We start from the raw sequence: 21854 nt of genomic DNA, 5'->3' as shown, positions 1-21854 counted from the left end.
AGACTACACTTACTTGTACAAACTAGACTAGACTTACTTGTACAAACTAGACTAGATTTACATGTACAAACTAGACTAGACTTACTTGTACAAACTAGACTAGATTTACTTGTACAAACTAGACTACACTTACTTGTACAAACTAGACTACACTTACTTGTACAAACTAGACTAGACTTACTTGTACAAACTAGACTAGAATTACTTGTATAAACTAGACTAGATTTACTTGTACAAACTAGACTAGACTTACTTGTACAAACTAGACTAGATTTACTTGTACAAACTAGACTAGATTTACTTGTACAAACTAGAATAGACTTACTTGTACAAACTAGACTAGATTTACTTGTACAAACTAGACTAGAATTACTTGTACAAATTAGACTAGAATAACTTGCACAAACTAGACTAGACTTACTTGTACAAACTAGACTAGACTTACTTGTACAAACTAGACTAGATTTACTTGTACAAACTAGACTAGATTTACTTGTAAAAACTAGACTACACTTACTTGTACAAACTAGACTAGATTTACTTGCACAAACTAGACTAGACTTACTTGCACAAACTAGACTAGATTTACTTGTACAAACTAGACTAGACTTACTTGTACAAACTAGACTAGATTTACTTGTACAAACTAGACTAGACTTACTTGTACAAACTAGACTAGATTTACTTGTACAAACTAGACTACACTTACTTGTACAAACTAGACTACACTTACTTGTACAAACTAGACTAGACTTACTTGTACAAACTAGACTAAAATTACTTGTATAAACTAGACTAGATTTAATTGTACAAACTAGACTAGACTTACTTGTACAAACTAGACTAGATTTACTTGTACAAACTAGACTAAATTTACTTGTACAAACTAGAATAGACTTACTTGTACAAACTAGACTAGATTTACTTGTACAAATTGGACTAGACTTACATGTACAAACTAGACTAGATTTACTTGTAAAAAACTAGACTAGATTTACTTGTACAAACTAGACTAGACTTACTTGTACAAACTAGACTAGACTTGTACAAACTAGACTAGAATTACTTGTATAAACTAGACTAGATTTACTTGTACAAACTAGACTAGAATTACTTGTACAAATTAGACTAGAATAACTTGCACAAACTAGACTAGATTTACTTGTACAAACTAGACTAGACTTACTTGTACAAACTAGACTAGATTTACTTGTACAAATTGGACTAGACTTACATGTACAAACTAGACTAGATTTACTTGTAAAAAACTAGACTAGATTTACTTGTACAAACTAGACTAGACTTACTTGTACAAACTAGACTAGATTTACTTGTACAAACTAGACTAGACTTACTTGTACAAACTAGACTAGATTTACTTGTACAAAGTAGACTAGATTTACTTGTACAAACTAGACTATAATTACTTGTACAAAGTAGACTAGAATTACTTGTACAAACTAGACTAGACTTACTTGTACAAAGTAGACTGGATTTACTTGTACAAAATAGACTACACTTACTTGTACAAACTAGAATAGATTTACTTGTACAAACTAGACTAGATTTACTTGTACAAACTAGACTAGACTTACTTGTACAAACTAGACTAGATTTACTTGTACAAACTAGACTAGATTTACTTGTACAAACTAGACTACACTTACTTGTACAAACTAGACTAGACTTACTTGTACAAACTAGAATAGACTTACTTGTACAAACTAGACTAGATTTACTTGTACAAACTAGACAAGAATTACTTGTACAAATTAGACTAGAATAACTTGCACAAACTAGACTAGACTTACTTGTACAAACTAGACTAGATTTACTTGTACAAACTAGACTAGACTTACTTGTACAAACTAGACTAGATTTACTTGTACAAATTGGACTAGACTTACATGTACAAACTAGACTAGATTTACTTGTAAAAACTAGACTAGATTTACTTGTACAAACTAGACTAGACTTACTTGTACAAACTAGACTAGATTTACTTGTACAAACTAGACTAGACTTACTTGTACAAACTAGACTAGATTTACTTGTACAAAGTAGACTAGATTTACTTGTACAAACTAGACTAGAATTACTTGTACAAAGTAGACTAGAATTACTTGTACAAACTAGACTAGACTTACTTGTACAAAGTAGACTGGATTTACTTGTACAAAATAGACTACACTTACTTGTACAAACTAGAATAGATTTACTTGTACAAACTAGACTAGATTTACTTGTACAAACTAGACTAGACTTACTTCTACAAACTAGACTAGATTTACTTGTACAAACTAGACTAGACTTACTTGAACAAACTAGACTAGATTTACTTGTACAAACTAGACTAGACTTACTTCTACAAACTAGACTAGATTTACTTGTACAAACTAGACTAGACTTACTTCTACAAACTAGACTAGATTTACTTGTACAAACTAGACTAGACTTACTTGAACAAACTAGACTAGATTTACTTGTACAAACTAGACTAGACTTACTTCTACAAACTAGACTAGATTTACTTGTACAAACTAGACTAGACTTACTTGAACAAACTAGACTAGATTTACTTGTACAAACTAGACTAGACTTACTTGAACAAACTAGACTAGATTTACTTGTACAAACTAGACTAGACTTACTTCTACAAACTAGACTAGATTTACTTGTACAAACTAGACTAGACTTACTTGAACAAACTAGACTAGATTTACTTGTACAAACTAGACTAGAACTACTTGTACAAACTAGACTAGATTTACTTGTACAAACTAGACTACACTTACTTGTACAAACTAGACTAGACTTACTTGTACAAACTAGACTAGACTTACTTGCACAAACTAGACTAGATTTACTTGTACAAACTAGACTAAACTTACTTGCACAAACTAGACTAGATTTACTTGTACAAACTAGACTAGACTTACTTGCACAAATTAGACTAGAACTACTTGTACAAACTAGACTAGACTTACTTGTACAAACTAGACTACACTTACTTGTGCAAACTAGACTAGAACTACTTGTACAAACTAGACTAGACTTACTTGCACAAACTAGACTAGATTTACTTATACAAACTAGACTATATTTACTTGTACAAACTAGACTAGAATTGCTTGTACAAACTAGACTAGATTTACTTGTACAAACTAGACTAGACTTACTTGTACAAACTAGACTAGAATTACCTGTACAAACTATACTAGATTTACTTGTACAAACTAGACTAGATTTACTTGTACAAACTAGACTAGAATTACTTGTACAAACTAGACTATATTTACTTGTACAAACTAGTCTAGAACTACTTGTACAAACTAGACTACAGTTACTTGTACAAACTAGACTAGAATTACTTGTACAAACTAGACTAGATTTACTTGTACAAACTAGACTAGACTTACTTGTACAAACTAGACTAGATTTACTTGTACAAACTAGACTAGACTTACTTGTACAAACTAGACTAGATTTATTTGTACAAAGTAGACTAGATTTACTTGTACAAACTAGACAAGAAATACTTGTACAAAGTAGACTAGAATTACTTGTACAAACTAGACTAGACTTACTTGTACAAAGTAGACTAGATTTACTTGTACAAAATAGACTACACTTACTTGTACAAACTAGACTAGATTTACTTGTACAAAGTAGACTAGATTTACTTGTACAAACTAGACTATAATTACTTGTACAAAGTAGACTAGAATTACTTGTACAAACTAGACTAGACTTACTTGTACAAAGTAGACTGGATTTACTTGTACAAAATAGACTACACTTACTTGTACAAACTAGAATAGATTTACTTGTACAAACTAGACTAGATTTACTTGTACAAACTAGACTAGACTTACTTGTACAAACTAGACTAGATTTACTTGTACAAACTAGACTAGATTTACTTGTACAAACTAGACTACACTTACTTGTACAAACTAGACTAGACTTACTTGTACAAACTAGAATAGACTTACTTGTACAAACTAGACTAGATTTACTTGTACAAACTAGACTAGAATTACTTGTACAAATTAGACTAGAATAACTTGCACAAACTAGACTAGACTTACTTGTACAAACTAGACTAGATTTACTTGTACAAACTAGACTAGACTTACTTGTACAAACTAGACTAGATTTACTTGTACAAATTGGACTAGACTTACATGTACAAACTAGACTAGATTTACTTGTAAAAACTAGACTAGATTTACTTGTACAAACTAGACTAGACTTACTTGCACAAATTAGACTAGAACTACTTGTACAAACTAGACTAGACTTACTTGTACAAACTAGACTACACTTACTTGTGCAAACTAGACTAGAACTACTTGTACAAACTAGACTAGACTTACTTGCACAAACTAGACTAGATTTACTTATACAAACTAGACTATATTTACTTGTACAAACTAGACTAGAATTGCTTGTACAAACTAGACTAGATTTACTTGTACAAACTAGACTAGACTTACTTGCACAAACTAGACTAGAATTACCTGTACAAACTATACTAGATTTACTTGTACAAACTAGACTAGATTTACTTGTACAAACTAGACTAGAATTACTTGTACAAACTAGACTATATTTACTTGTACAAACTAGACTAGAACTACTTGTACAAACTAGACTACAGTTACTTGTACAAACTAGACTAGAATTACTTGTACAAACTAGACTAGATTTACTTGTACAAACTAGACTAGACTTACTTGTACAAACTAGACTAGATTTACTTGTACAAACTAGACTAGACTTACTTGTACAAACTAGACTAGATTTACTTGTACAAAGTAGACTAGATTTACTTGTACAAACTAGACAAGAAATACTTGTACAAAGTAGACTAGAATTACTTGTACAAACTAGACTAGACTTACTTGTACAAAGTAGACTAGATTTACTTGTACAAAATAGACTACACTTACTTGTACAAACTAGACTAGATTTACTTGTACAAAGTAGACTAGATTTACTTGTACAAACTTGACTATAATTACTTGTACAAAGTAGACTAGAATTACTTGTACAAACTAGACTAGACTTACTTGTACAAAGTAGACTGGATTTACTTGTACAAAATAGACTACACTTACTTGTACAAACTAGAATAGATTTACTTGTACAAACTAGACTAGATTTACTTGTACAAACTAGACTAGACTTACTTGTACAAACTAGACTAGATTTACTTGTACAAACTAGACTAGATTTACTTGTACAAACTAGACTACACTTACTTGTACAAACTAGACTAGACTTACTTGTACAAACTAGAATAGATTTACTTGTACAAACTAGACTAGATTTACTTGTACAAACTAGACTAGATTTACTTGTACAAACTAGACTAGAATTACTTGTACAAATTAGACTAGAATAACTTGCACAAACTAGACTAGACTTACTTGTACAAACTAGACTAGATTTACTTGTACAAACTAGACTAGACTTACTTGTACAAACTAGACTAGATTTACTTGTACAAATTGGACTAGACTTACATGTACAAACTAGACTAGATTTACTTGTAAAAACTAGACTAGATTTACTTGTACAAACTAGACTAGACTTACTTGTACAAACTAGACTAGATTTACTTGTACAAACTAGACTAGACTTACTTGTACAAACTAGACTAGATTTACTTGTACAAAGTAGACTAGATTTACTTGTACAAACTAGACTAGAATTACTTGTACAAAGTAGACTAGAATTACTTGTACAAACTAGACTAGACTTACTTGTACAAAGTAGACTGGATTTACTTGTACAAAATAGACTACACTTACTTGTACAAACTAGAATAGATTTACTTGTACAAACTAGACTAGATTTACTTGTACAAACTAGACTAGACTTACTTGAACAAACTAGACTAGATTTACTTGTACAAACTAGACTAGATTTACTTGTACAAACTAGACTACACTTACTTGTACAAACTAGACTAGACTTACTTGTACAAACTAGACTAGATTTACTTGCACAAAGTAGACTAGATTTACTTGTACAAACTAGACTAGACTTACTTGCACAAAGTAGACTAGATTTACTTGTACAAACTAGACTAAACTTACTTGCACAAACTAGACTAGATTTACTTGTACAAACTAGACTAGACTTACTTGCACAAATTAGACTAGAACTACTTGTACAAACTAGACTAGACTTACTTGTACAAACTAGACTACACTTACTTGTGCAAATTAGACTAGAACTACTTGTACAAACTAGACTAGACTTACTTGCACAAACTAGACTAGATTTACTTGTACAAAGTAGACTGGATTTACTTGTACAAAATAGACTACACTTACTTGTACAAACTAGAATAGATTTACTTGTACAAACTAGACTAGATTTACTTGTACAAACTAGACTAGACTTACTTGAACAAACTAGACTAGATTTACTTGTACAAACTAGACTAGATTTACTTGTACAAACTAGACTACACTTACTTGTACAAACTAGACTAGACTTACTTGTACAAACTAGACTAGATTTACTTGCACAAACTAGACTAGATTTACTTGTACAAACTAGACTAGACTTACTTGCACAAAGTAGACTAGATTTACTTGTACAAACTAGACTAAACTTACTTGCACAAACTAGACTAGATTTACTTGTACAAACTAGACTAGACTTACTTGCACAAATTAGACTAGAACTACTTGTACAAACTAGACTAGACTTACTTGTACAAACTAGACTACACTTACTTGTGCAAATTAGACTAGAACTACTTGTACAAACTAGACTAGACTTACTTGCACAAACTAGACTAGATTTACTTATACAAACTAGACTATATTTACTTGTACAAACTAGACTAGAATTGCTTGTACAAACTAGACTAGATTTTCTTGTACAAACTAGACTAGACTTACTTGCACAAACTAGACTAGAATTACCTGTACAAACTATACTAGATTTACTTGTACAAACTAGACTAGATTTACTTGTACAAACTAGACTAGAATTACTTGTACAAACTAGACTATATTTACTTGTACAAACTAGACTAGACTTACTTGCACAAACTAGACTAGATTTACTTATACAAACTAGACTATATTTACTTGTACAAACTAGACTAGAATTGCTTGTACAAACTAGACTAGATTTTCTTGTACAAACTAGACTAGACTTACTTGCACAAACTAGACTAGACTTACTTGTACAAACTAGACTAGATTTACTTGTACAAACTAGACTAGACTTACTTGTACAAACTAGACTAGATTTACTTGTACAAAGTAGACTAGATTTACTTGTACAAACTAGACAAGAAATACTTGTACAAAGTAGACTAGAATTACTTGTACAAACTAGACTAGACTTACTTGTACAAAGTAGACTAGATTTACTTGTACAAAATAGACTACACTTACTTGTACAAACTAGACTAGATTTACTTGTACAAAGTAGACTAGATTTACTTGTACAAACTAGACTATAATTACTTGTACAAAGTAGACTAGAATTACTTGTACAAACTAGACTAGACTTACTTGTACAAAGTAGACTGGATTTACTTGTACAAAATAGACTACACTTACTTGTACAAACTAGAATAGATTTACTTGTACAAACTAGACTAGATTTACTTGTACAAACTAGACTAGACTTACTTGTACAAACTAGACTAGATTTACTTGTACAAACTAGACTAGATTTACTTGTACAAACTAGACTACACTTACTTGTACAAACTAGACTAGACTTACTTGTACAAACTAGAATAGACTTACTTGTACAAACTAGACTAGATTTACTTGTACAAACTAGACTAGAATTACTTGTACAAATTAGACTAGAATAACTTGCACAAACTAGACTAGACTTACTTGTACAAACTAGACTAGATTTACTTGTACAAACTAGACTAGACTTACTTGTACAAACTAGACTAGATTTACTTGTACAAATTGGACTAGACTTACATGTACAAACTAGACTAGATTTACTTGTAAAAACTAGACTAGATTTACTTGTACAAACTAGACTAGACTTACTTGTACAAACTAGACTAGATTTACTTGTACAAACTAGACTAGACTTACTTGTACAAACTAGACTAGATTTACTTGTACAAAGTAGACTAGATTTACTTGTACAAACTAGACTAGAATTACTTGTACAAAGTAGACTAGAATTACTTGTACAAACTAGACTAGACTTACTTGTACAAAGTAGACTGGATTTACTTGTACAAAATAGACTACACTTACTTGTACAAACTAGAATAGATTTACTTGTACAAACTAGACTAGATTTACTTGTACAAACTAGACTAGACTTACTTGAACAAACTAGACTAGATTTACTTGTACAAACTAGACTAGATTTACTTGTACAAACTAGACTACACTTACTTGTACAAACTAGACTAGACTTACTTGTACAAACTAGACTAGATTTACTTGCACAAACTAGACTAGATTTACTTGTACAAACTAGACTAGACTTACTTGCACAAAGTAGACTAGATTTACTTGTACAAACTAGACTAAACTTACTTGCACAAACTAGACTAGATTTACTTGTACAAACTAGACTAGACTTACTTGCACAAATTAGACTAGAACTACTTGTACAAACTAGACTAGACTTACTTGTACAAACTAGACTACACTTACTTGTGCAAATTAGACTAGAACTACTTGTACAAACTAGACTAGACTTACTTGCACAAACTAGACTAGATTTACTTATACAAACTAGACTATATTTACTTGTACAAACTAGACTAGAATTGCTTGTACAAACTAGACTAGATTTTCTTGTACAAACTAGACTAGACTTACTTGCACAAACTAGACTAGAATTACCTGTACAAACTATACTAGATTTACTTGTACAAACTAGACTAGATTTACTTGTACAAACTAGACTAGAATTACTTGTACAAACTAGACTATATTTACTTGTATAAACTAGACTAGAACTACTTGTACAAACTAGACTACAGTTACTTGTACAAACTAGACTAGAATTACTTGTACAAACTAGACTAGATTTACTTGTACAAACTAGACTAGACTTACTTGTACAAACTAGACTAGATTTACTTGTACAAACTAGACTAGACTTACTTGTACAAACTAGACTAGATTTACTTGTACAAACTAGACTAGATTTACTTGTACAAACTAGAATAGACTTACTTGTACAAACTAGACTAGATTTACTTGTACAAACTAGACTGGACTTACTTGTACAAACTAGACTAGATTTACTTGTACAAAGTAGACTAGATTTACTTGTACAAACTAGACTATAATTACTTGTACAAAGTAGACTAGAATTACTTGTACAAACTAGACTAGACTTACTTGTACAAAGTAGACTGGATTTACTTGTACAAAATAGACTACACTTACTTGTACAAACTAGAATAGATTTACTTGTACAAACTAGACTAGATTTACTTGTACAAACTAGACTAGACTTACTTGTACAAACTAGACTAGATTTACTTGTACAAACTAGACTAGATTTACTTGTACAAACTAGACTACACTTACTTGTACAAACTAGACTAGACTTACTTGTACAAACTAGAATAGACTTACTTGTACAAACTAGACTAGATTTACTTGTACAAACTAGACTAGAATTACTTGTACAAATTAGACTAGAATAACTTGCACAAACTAGACTAGACTTACTTGTACAAACTAGACTAGATTTACTTGTACAAACTAGACTAGACTTACTTGTACAAACTAGACTAGATTTACTTGTACAAATTGGACTAGACTTACATGTACAAACTAGACTAGATTTACTTGTAAAAACTAGACTAGATTTACTTGTACAAACTAGACTAGACTTACTTGTACAAACTAGACTAGATTTACTTGTACAAACTAGACTAGACTTACTTGTACAAACTAGACTAGATTTACTTGTACAAAGTAGACTAGATTTACTTGTACAAACTAGACTAGAATTACTTGTACAAAGTAGACTAGAATTACTTGTACAAACTAGACTAGACTTAGTTGTACAAAGTAGACTGGATTTACTTGTACAAAATAGACTACACTTACTTGTACAAACTAGAATAGATTTACTTGTACAAACTAGACTAGATTTACTTGTACAAACTAGACTAGACTTACTTGTACAAACTAGACTAGATTTACTTGTACAAACTAGACTAGACTTACTTGAACAAACTAGACTAGATTTACTTGTACAAACTAGACTAGATTTACTTGTACAAACTAGACTACACTTACTTGTACAAACTAGACTAGACTTACTTGTACAAACTAGACTAGACTTACTTGCACAAACTAGACTAGATTTACTTGTACAAACTAGACTAGACTTACTTGTACAAACTAGACTAGATTTACTTGTACAAACTAGACTAGACTTACTTGTACAAACTAGACTAGATTTACTTGTACAAAGTAGACTAGATTTACTTGTACAAACTAGACAAGAAATACTTTTACAAAGTAGACTAGAATTACTTGTACAAACTAGACTAGACTTACTTGTACAAAGTAGACTAGATTTACTTGTACAAAATAGACTACACTTACTTGTACAAACTAGACTAGATTTACTTGTACAAAGTAGACTAGATTTACTTGTACAAACTAGACTATAATTACTTGTACAAAGTAGACTAGAATTACTTGTACAAACTAGACTAGACTTACTTGTACAAAGTAGACTGGATTTACTTGTACAAAATAGACTACACTTACTTGTACAAACTAGAATAGATTTACTTGTACAAACTAGACTAGATTTACTTGTACAAACTAGACTAGACTTACTTGTACAAACTAGACTAGATTTACTTGTACAAACTAGACTAGATTTACTTGTACAAACTAGACTACACTTACTTGTACAAACTAGACTAGACTTACTTGTACAAACTAGAATAGACTTACTTGTACAAACTAGACTAGATTTACTTGTACAAACTAGACTAGAATTACTTGTACAAATTAGACTAGAATAACTTGCACAAACTAGACTAGACTTACTTGCACAAACTAGACTAGATTTACTTGTACAAACTAGACTAGACTTACTTGTACAAACTAGACTAGATTTACTTGTACAAATTGGACTAGACTTACATGTACAAACTAGACTAGATTTACTTGTAAAAACTAGACTAGATTTACTTGTACAAACTAGACTAGACTTACTTGTACAAACTAGACTAGATTTACTTGTACAAACTAGACTAGACTTACTTGTACAAACTAGACTAGATTTACTTGTACAAAGTAGACTAGATTTACTTGTACAAACTAGACTAGAATTACTTGTACAAAGTAGACTAGAATTACTTGTACAAACTAGACTAGACTTACTTGTACAAAGTAGACTGGATTTACTTGTACAAAATAGACTACACTTACTTGTACAAACTAGAATAGATTTACTTGTACAAACTAGACTAGATTTACTTGTACAAACTAGACTAGACTTACTTGAACAAACTAGACTAGATTTACTTGTACAAACTAGACTAGATTTACTTGTACAAACTAGACTACACTTACTTGTACAAACTAGACTAGACTTACTTGTACAAACTAGACTAGACTTACTTGCACAAACTAGACTAGATTTACTTGTACAAACTAGACTAGACTTACTTGCACAAAGAAGACTAGATTTACTTGTACAAACTAGACTAAACTTACTTGCACAAACTAGACTAGATTTACTTGTACAAACTAGACTAGACTTACTTGCACAAATTAGACTAGAACTACTTGTACAAACTAGACTAGACTTACTTGTACAAACTAGACTACACTTACTTGTGCAAATTAGACTAGAACTACTTGTACAAACTAGACTAGACTTACTTGCACAAACTAGACTAGATTTACTTATACAAACTAGACTATATTTACTTGTACAAACTAGACTAGAATTGCTTGTACAAACTAGACTAGATTTTCTTGTACAAACTAGACTAGACTTACTTGCACAAACTAGACTAGAATTACCTGTACAAACTATACTAGATTTACTTGTACAAACTAGACTAGATTTACTTGTACAAACTAGACTAGAATTACTTGTACAAACTAGACTATATTTACTTGTACAAACTAGACTAGAACTACTTGTACAAACTAGACTACAGTTACTTGTACAAACTAGACTAGAATTACTTGTACAAACTAGACTAGATTTACTTGTACAAACTAGACTAGACTTACTTGTACAAACTAGACTAGATTTACTTGTACAAACTAGACTAGACTTACTTGTACAAACTAGACTAGATTTACTTGTACAAACTAGACTAGATTTACTTGTACAAACTAGAATAGACTTACTTGTACAAACTAGACTAGATTTACTTGTACAAACTAGACTAGACTTACTTGTACAAACTAGACTAGATTTACTTGTACAAAGTAGACTAGATTTACTTGTACAAACTAGACTATAATTACTTGTACAAAGTAGACTAGAATTACTTGTACAAACTAGACTAGACTTACTTGTACAAAGTAGACTGGATTTACTTGTACAAAATAGACTACACTTACTTGTACAAACTAGAATAGATTTACTTGTACAAACTAGACTAAATTTACTTGTACAAACTAGACTAGACTTATTTGTACAAACTAGACTAGATTTACTTGTACAAACTAGACTAGATTTACTTGTACAAACTAGACTACACTTACTTGTACAAACTAGACTAGACTTACTTGTACAAACTAGAATAGACTTACTTGTACAAACTAGACTAGATTTACTTGTACAAACTAGACTAGAATTACTTGTACAAATTAGACTAGAATAACTTGCACAAACTAGACTAGACTTACTTGTACAAACTAGACTAGACTTACTTGTACAAACTAGACTAGATTTACTTGTACAAATTGGACTAGACTTACATGTACAAACTAGACTAGATTTACTTGTAAAAACTAGACTAGATTTACTTGTACAAACTAGACTAGACTTACTTGTACAAACTAGACTAGATTTACTTGTACAAACTAGACTAGACTTACTTGTACAAACTAGACTAGATTTACTTGTACAAAGTAGACTAGATTTACTTGTACAAACTAGACTAGAATTACTTGTACAAAGTAGACTAGAATTACTTGTACAAACTAGACTAGACTTAGTTGTACAAAGTAGACTGGATTTACTTGTACAAAATAGACTACACTTACTTGTACAAACTAGAATAGATTTACTTGTACAAACTAGACTAGATTTACTTGTACAAACTAGACTAGATTTACTTGTACAAACTAGACTAGACTTACTTGAGCAAACTAGACTAGATTTACTTGTACAAACTAGACTAGATTTACTTGTACAAACTAGACTACACTTACTTGTACAAACTAGACTAGACTTACTTGTACAAACTAGACTAGACTTACTTGCACAAACTAGACTAGATTTACTTGTACAAACTAGACTACACTTACTTGTACAAACTAGACTAGACTTACTTGTACAAACTAGACTAGACTTACTTGCACAAACTAGACTAGATTTACTTGTACAAACTAGACTAGACTTACTTGCACAAAGTAGACTAGATTTACTTGTACAAACTAGACTAAACTTACTTGCACAAACTAGACTAGATTTACTTGTACAAACTAGACTAGACTTACTTGCACAAATTAGACTAGAACTACTTGTACAAACTAGACTAGACTTACTTGTACAAACTAGACTACACTTACTTGTGCAAATTAGACTAGAACTACTTGTACAAACTAGACTAGACTTACTTGCACAAACTAGACTAGATTTACTTATACAAACTAGACTATTTTTACTTGTACAAACTAGACTAGAATTGCTTGTACAAACTAGACTAGATTTTCTTGTACAAACTAGACTAGACTTACTTGCACAAACTAGACTAGAATTACCTGTACAAACTATACTAGATTTACTTGTACAAACTAGACTAGATTTACTTGTACAAACTAGACTAGAATTACTTGTACAAACTAGACTATATTTACTTGTACAAACTAGACTAGAACTACTTGTACAAACTAGACTACAGTTACTTGTACAAACTAGACTAGAATTACTTGTACAAACTAGACTAGATTTACTTGTACAAACTAGACTAGACTTACTTGTACAAACTAGACTAGATTTACTTGTACAAACTAGACTAGACTTACTTGTACAAACTAGACTAGATTTACTTGTACAAACTAGACTAGATTTACTTGTACAAACTAGAATAGACTTACTTGTACAAACTAGACTAGATTTACTTGTACAAACTAGACTAGACTTACTTGTACAAACTAGACTAGATTTACTTGTACAAAGTAGACTAGATTTACTTGTACAAACTAGACTATAATTACTTGTACAAAGTAGACTAGAATTACTTGTACAAACTAGACTAGACTTAGTTGTACAAAGTAGACTGGATTTACTTGTACAAAATAGACTACACTTACTTGTACAAACTAGAATAGATTTACTTGTACAAACTAGACTAGATTTACTTGTACAAACTAGACTAGACTTACTTGTACAAACTAGACTAGATTTACTTGTACAAACTAGACTAGACTTACTTGAACAAACTAGACTAGATTTACTTATACAAACTAGACTAGATTTACTTGTACAAACTAGACTACACTTACTTGTACAAACTAGACTAGACTTACTTGTACAAACTAGACTAGACTTACTTGCACAAACTAGACTAGATTTACTTGTACAAACTAGACTAGACTTACTTGCACAAACTAGACTACATTTACTTGTACAAACTAGACTAAACTTACTTGCACAAACTAGACTAGAACTACTTGTACAAACTAGACTACAGTTACTTGTACAAACTAGACTAGAATTACTTGTACAAACTAGACTAGATTTACTTGTACAAACTAGACTAGACTTACTTGTACAAACTAGACTAGATTTACTTGTACAAACTAGACTAGACTTACTTGTACAAACTAGACTAGATTTACTTGTACAAACTAGACTAGATTTACTTGTACAAACTAGAATAGACTTACTTGTACAAACTAGACTAGATTTACTTGTACAAACTAGACTAGACTTACTTGTACAAACTAGACTAGATTTACTTGTACAAAGTAGACTAGATTTACTTGTACAAACTAGACTATAATTACTTGTACAAAGTAGACTAGAATTACTTGTACAAACTAGACTAGACTTACTTGTACAAAGTAGACTGGATTTACTTGTACAAAATAGACTACACTTACTTGTACAAACTAGAATAGATTTACTTGTACAAACTAGACTAGATTTACTTGTACAAACTAGACTAGACTTACTTGTACAAACTAGACTAGATTTACTTGTACAAACTAGACTAGATTTACTTGTACAAACTAGACTACACTTACTTGTACAAACTAGACTAGACTTACTTGTACAAACTAGAATAGACTTACTTGTACAAACTAGACTAGATTTACTTGTACAAACTAGACTAGAATTACTTGTACAAATTAGACTAGAATAACTTGCACAAACTAGACTAGACTTACTTGTACAAACTAGACTAGATTTACTTGTACAAACTAGACTAGACTTACTTGTACAAACTAGACTAGATTTACTTGTACAAATTGGACTAGACTTACATGTACAAACTAGACTAGATTTACTTGTAAAAACTAGACTAGATTTACTTGTACAAACTAGACTAGACTTACTTGTACAAACTAGACTAGATTTACTTGTACAAACTAGACTAGACTTACTTGTACAAACTAGACTAGATTTACTTGTACAAAGTAGACTAGATTTACTTGTACAAACTAGACTAGAATTACTTGTACAAAGTAGACTAGAATTACTTGTACAAACTAGACTAGACTTACTTGTACAAAGTAGACTGGATTTACTTGTACAAAATAGACTACACTTACTTGTACAAACTAGAATAGATTTACTTGTACAAACTAGACTAGATTTACTTGTACAAACTAGACTAGACTTACTTGTACAAACTAGACTAGATTTACTTGTACAAACTAGACTAGACTTACTTGAACAAACTAGACTAGATTTACTTGTACAAACTAGACTAGATTTACTTGTACAAACTAGACTACACTTACTTGTACAAACTAGACTAGACTTACTTGTACAAACTAGACTAGACTTACTTGCACAAACTAGACTAGATTTACTTGTACAAACTAGACTAGACTTACTTGCACAAACTAGACTACATTTACTTGTACAAACTAGACTAAACTTACTTGCACAAACTAGACTAGATTTACTTGTACAAACTAGACTAGACTTACTTGCACAAATTAGACTAGAACTACTTGTACAAACTAGACTAGACTTACTTGTACAAACTAGACTACACTTACTTGTGCAAACTAGACTAGAACTACTTGTACAAACTAGACTAGACTTACTTGCACAAACTAGACTAGATTTACTTATACAAACTAGACTATATTTACTTGTACAAACTAGACTAGAATTGCTTGTACAAACTAGACTAGATTTACATGTACAAACTAGACTAGACTTACTTGCACAAACTAGACTAGAATTACCTGTACAAACTATACTAGATTTACTTGTACAAACTAGACTAGATTTACTTGTACAAACTAGACTAGAATTACTTGTACAAACTAGACTATATTTACATGTACAAACTAGACTAGAACTACTTGTACAAACTAGACTACAGTTACTTGTACAAACTAGACTAGAATTACTTGTACAAACTAGACTAGATTTACTTGTACAAACTAGACTAGACTTACTTGTACAAACTAGACTAGATTTACTTGTACAAACTAGACTAGACTTACTTGTACAAACTGGACTAGATTTACTTGTACAAAGTAGACTAGATTTACTTGTACAAACTAGACAAGAAATACTTGTACAAAGTAGACTAGAATTACTTGTACAAACTAGACTAGACTTACTTGTACAAACTAGACTAGATTTACTTGTACAAAGTAGACTAGATTTACTTGTACAAACTAGACTATAATTACTTGTACAAAGTAGACTAGAATTACTTGTACAAACTAGACTAGACTTACTTGTACAAAGTAGACTGGATTTACTTGTACAAAATAGACTACACTTACTTGTACAAACTAGAATAGATTTACTTGTACAAACTAGACTAGATTTACTTGTACAAACTAGACTAGACTTACTTGTACAAACTAGACTAGATTTACTTGTACAAACTAGACTAGATTTACTTGTACAAACTAGACTACACTTACTTGTACAAACTAGACTAGACTTACTTGTACAAACTAGAATAGACTTACTTGTACAAACTAGACTAGATTTACTTGTACAAACTAGACTAGAATTACTTGTACAAATTAGACTAGAATAACTTGCACAAACTAGACTAGACTTACTTGTACAAACTAGACTAGATTTACTTGTACAAACTAGACTAGATTTACTTGTACAAACTAGACTAGATTTACTTGTACAAATTGGACTAGACTTACATGTACAAACTAGACTAGATTTACTTGTAAAAACTAGACTAGATTTACTTGTACAAACTAGACTAGACTTACTTGTACAAACTAGACTAGATTTACTTGTACAAACTAGACTAGACTTACTTGTACAAACTAGACTAGATTTACTTGTACAAAGTAGACTAGATTTACTTGTACAAACTAGACTAGAATTACTTGTACAAAGTAGACTAGAATTACTTGTACAAACTAGACTAGACTTACTTGTACAAAGTAGACTGGATTTACTTGTACAAAATAGACTACACTTACTTGTACAAACTAGAATAGATTTACTTGTACAAACTAGACTAGATTTACTTGTACAAACTAGACTAGACTTACTTGTACAAACTAGACTAGATTTACTTGTACAAACTAGACTAGACTTACTTGAACAAACTAGACTAGATTTACTTGTACAAACTAGACTAGATTTACTTGTACAAACTAGACTACACTTACTTGTACAAACTAGACTAGACTTACTTGTACAAACTAGACTAGACTTACTTGCACAAACTAGACTAGATTTACTTGTACAAACTAGACTAGACTTACTTGCACAAAGTAGACTAGATTTACTTGTACAAACTAGACTAAACTTACTTGCACAAACTAGACTAGATTTACTTGTACAAACTAGACTAGACTTACTTGCACAAATTAGACTAGAACTACTTGTACAAACTAGACTAGACTTACTTGTACAAACTAGACTACACTTACTTGTGCAAATTAGACTAGAACTACTTGTACAAACTAGACTAGACTTACTTGCACAAACTAGACTAGATTTACTTATACAAACTAGACTATATTTACTTGTACAAACTAGACTAGAATTGCTTGTACAAACTAGACTAGATTTTCTTGTACAAACTAGACTAGACTTACTTGCACAAACTAGACTAGAATTACCTGTACAAACTATACTAGATTTACTTGTACAAACTAGACTAGATTTACTTGTACAAACTAGACTAGAATTACTTGTACAAACTAGACTATATTTACTTGTACAAACTAGACTAGAACTACTTGTACAAACTAGACTACAGTTACTTGTACAAACTAGAATAGATTTACTTGTACAAACTAGACTAGATTTACTTGTACAAACTAGACTAGACTTACTTGTACAAACTAGACTAGATTTACTTGTACAAACTAGACTAGACTTACTTGTACAAACTAGACTAGATTTACTTGTACAAAGTAGACTAGATTTACTTGTACAAACTAGACAAGAAATACTTGTACAAAGTAGACTAGAATTACTTGTACAAACTAGACTAGACTTACTTGTACAAAGTAGACTAGATTTACTTGTACAAAATAGACTACACTTACTTGTACAAACTAGACTAGATTTACTTGTACAAACTAGACTTACTTGTACAAACTAGACTAGACTTACTTGTACAAACTAGACTAGATTTACTTGTACAAACTATTCTAGAATTACTTGTACAAACTAGACTAGATTTACTTGTGCAAACTAGAATAGATATAGTTGTACAAACTAGACCAGACTTACTTGTACAAACTAGACTAGACTTACTTGTACAAACTAGACTAGATTTACTTGTGCAAACTAGAATAGATATAGTTGTACAAAGTAGACTAGACTTACATGTACAAACTAGACTAGATTTACTTGTACTAACTAGATTAGAATTACTTATAAAAACAAGGAGAGAATTACTTTTACACACTAGACTATATTTACTTGTACAAACTAGCGCCTAGATTTAGAGTTTTGCGGCCAAAGGGGTGCGTTAGCTACACGTGCTTTTTTCTGGCCGCACCTTTTAAATACCGCTGGTATTTAGAGTTCACAGAATGGCTGCGTTAGGCTCCAAAAAAGGAGCGTAGAGCATAATTTACCTCCACTTCAACTCTCGATACCAGCGGTGCTTACGGACGCGGCCAGCTTCAAAAACGTGCTCGTGCACGATTCCCCCATAGGAAACAATGGGATAGTTTGAGCTGAAAAAAAACCTAACACCTGCAAAAAAGCAGCGTTCAGCTACTAATGCGGCCCCATTGTTTCCTATGGGGAAACACTTCCTACGTCTGCACCTAACACCCTAACATGTACCCGAGTCTAAACACCCCTAACCTTACACTTATTAACCCCTAATCTGCCGCCCCCGCTATCGCTGACCCCTGCATATTATTATTAACCCCTAATCTGCCACTCCGTACACCGCCGCAACCTACATTATAGCTATTTACCCCTAATCTGCTGCCCCTAACACCACCGACCCCTATATTATATTTATTAACCCCTAATCTGCCCCCCACAACGTCGCCGCCAGCTACCTACAATAATTAACCCCTAATCTGCCGACCGCATCTCACTGCTACTATAATAAATGTATTAACCCCTAATCCGCCTCACTCCCGCCTCAATAACCCTATAAGAAATAGTATTAACCCCTAATCTGCCCTCCCTAACATCGCCGACACCTAACTTCAATTATTAACCCCTAATTTGCCTACCGGAGCGCACCGCTACTATAATAAATTTATTAACCCCTAAAGCTAACTCTAACCCTAACACTAACACCCCCCTAAATTAAATATAATTTAAATCTAACGAAATAAATTAACTCTTATTAAATAAATTAATCCTATTTAAATCTAAATACTTACCTGTAAAATAAACCCTAATATAGCTACAATATAAATTATAATTATATTGTAGCTATTTTAGGATTAATATTTATTTTACAGGCAACTTTGTAATTATTTTAACCAGGTACAATAGCTATTAAATAGTTAATAACTATTTAATAGCTAAAATAGTTAAAATAATAACAAAATTACCTGTAAAATAAATCCTAACCTAAGTTAAAATTAAACCTAACACTACCCTATCAATAAAATAATTAAATAAACTACCTACAATTATCTACAATTAAACCTAACACTACGCTATCAATAAATTAATTAAATACAATACCTACAAATAACTACAATTAAATAAACTAACTAAAGTACAAAAAATAAAAAAGAACTAAGTTACAAAAAATAAAAAAATATTTACAAACATTAGAAAAATATTACAACAATTTTAAACTAATTACACCTACTCTAAGCCCCCTAATAAAATAACAAAGACCCCCCAAATTAAAAAATGCCCTACCCTATTCTAAATTAAAAAAGTTCAAAGCTCTTTTACCTTACCAGCCCTGAAAAGGGCCATTTGCGAGGCATGACCCAAAAAATTCAGCTCTTTTGCCTGTAAAAAAAAACATACAATACCCCCCCCCAACATTACAACCCACCACCCACATACCCCTAATCTAACCCAAACCCCCCTTACATAAACCTAACACTAAGCCCCTGAAGATCTTCCTACCTTATCTTCACCATACCTGGTTCGCCGATCCGTCCTCTGAAGTCTTCATCCAAGCCTCCGAAATCTTCATCCAAGCCCAAGCGGGGGCTGAAGAGTGGCGTCCATCCTCCGGCTGAAGTCTGGATCCAAGCGGCGGCTGAAGAAATCCATCATCGGGCTGAAGTCTTGATCCAAGCGGGCGCTGAAGAAGTCCATCATCGGGATGAAGTCTTCTATGATGCGGCATCTTCAATCTTCTTTCTTCCGGAGCCATCATCTTCCAGCCGACGCGGATCCAACCTCTTCTACCGACGCCTACTCGCCGAATGACGGTTCCTTTAAGGGACGTCATCCAAGATGGCGTCCCTCGAATTCCGATTGGCTGATAGGATTCTATCAGCCAATCGGAATTAAGGTAGGAAAATTCTGATTGGCTGATGGAATCAGCCAATCAGATTCAAGTTCAATCCGATTGGCTGATCCGAACAGCCAATCAGATTGAGCTCGCATTCTATTGGCTGATCGAAACAGCCAATTGAATGCGAGCTCAATCTGATTGGCTGTTCGGATCAGCCAATCGGATTGAACTTGAATTTGATTGGCTGATTCCATCAGCCAATCAGAATTTTCCTACCTTAATTCTGATTGGCTGATATAATCCTATCAGCCAATCGGAATTCGAGGGACGCCATCTTGGATGACGTCCCTTAAAGGAACCGTCATTCGGCGAGTAGGCGTCGGTAGAAGAGGTTGGATCCGCGTCGGCTGGAAGATGATGACTCCGGATGAAAGAAGATTGAAGATGCCGCATCATAGAAGACTTCATCCCGATGATGGACTTCTTCAGCGCCCGCTTGGATCAAGACTTCAGCCCGATGATGGATTTCTTCAGCTGCCGCTTGGATCCAGACTTCAGCCGGAGGATGGACGTCACT

Source organism: Bombina bombina, chromosome 11 (assembly GCF_027579735.1).
Source record: "Bombina bombina isolate aBomBom1 chromosome 11, aBomBom1.pri, whole genome shotgun sequence".
Classification (NCBI taxonomy): Eukaryota; Metazoa; Chordata; class Amphibia; order Anura; family Bombinatoridae; genus Bombina; species Bombina bombina.
The sequence above is the reverse complement of the archived record's forward strand: the minus strand, read 5'-3'. Positions refer to the sequence as shown.